Source organism: Arachis ipaensis, chromosome B4 (genome assembly GCF_059453495.1).
Source record: "Arachis ipaensis isolate K30076 ecotype BB chromosome B4, ASM5945349v1, whole genome shotgun sequence".
In the NCBI taxonomy this organism is placed as follows: domain Eukaryota; kingdom Viridiplantae; phylum Streptophyta; class Magnoliopsida; order Fabales; family Fabaceae; genus Arachis; species Arachis ipaensis.
Window position 1 is genome coordinate 146,670,870 of NC_142439.1, and position 1,395 is coordinate 146,672,264.

The following is a 1,395-nucleotide window of genomic DNA, read 5'->3' on the forward strand; positions in this document are numbered from 1 at the left end:
TATATATATATATATATATATTGAATAACTATTTAAATCACTAAAACACAATAACATTTGAAATTTTTTATAGCATATTCCACATGGTAACAATTTTTCTGGTTACAAACACGATATAAAGGTGAATTATATTAGTACACCATTATATTATATTGTTTTCATTCAATGAACATAAATATGTGGTGTATTTTGATCTTTCATATGCACCACTCATTTGGATATTTTATGTTGACTACCTTAATAAGACAGAAGAAAGTTTAGGGACTAACACTTAAAAATATTGATAATAGTTAATTGATGGCTAAATATCATAAATTTTGCTGATCCATAACACTCTTCATAAGACAGAAGTTAGTCATAATTAATTGTCAGATTATAGTGATTGGTTAATGACTGAAAATTAATAGTTAAATAGCATTTCACTAAATTATTTGAAAAAAGTATAAAAATTGATCTTTAATAATACTTTTAGTATTAGATGAATTATTCTCTTAAAAAAGAAAAATTAATAAATTATCTAGTATAGGTTTAATTATTCTGTTGGTTTCTATAGTTTTGTGAAATTTTTAATTAGGTCCCTATACTTTTTTTCTTTTTGATTGAGTCCCTGCATCAAATTTTTTTTTTCAACTAAGTTCCTCTTAGTAGTAATTGACTTAATTTTATAGGGACCCAACTAAAAAAAAAAATTGGTACATGGACCTAAATAAAAAGAAAAAAAAGTGTAGGGTCCCAATTAAAAAAAAATTGGTACAAGGACTCAATTAAAAGAAAAAAAAAGTATAGAAACCTAATTAAAAATTTTGTGAAACTATATATAAGGACTAGCAGAATAATTAAACTTTTGTTTTCTAAACAATGTTAGAAATATTAGGTTTTATTAAAATTGAAAGATAAATTAGATTTTTAATATACTTTTCAAACAATGACAAATTAATATTTAAACTTTGTTTCAATAATCCAATATTGATACTTGACCTTTTTAAAGGAAGAAGCTAACAAACTAAGGTAAATGGTTAGTGACCGCTAATTAAAGTACATACATAAGTCCTTAAACTCAAAGGGGATTAATGGTATTTATTAAGGGAAAGTATGAGAAACTAATAAAATATTTATACAATGTGTATAATAGAGATTTAGGGAGTATTAGAGATGGGAAAGTATGAGGAGCCAATGGAATATTTATACAATGTGTACAATAGAAATTTAGGGAATATTAGAGATATAATCATTAGTGTTACCTTTTTCCATCGGCTGAAGTTTTTGGGATGAATGGTATCATGACATGGTATTAGAATTCTAGATCCGAAAGGTCAAAAGTTCGATTCTTGGTGAACCTGAAAATTAGTTTAAGCTTTTGGGAAGATGTTTATTATCCCTAATACTCAGATGATT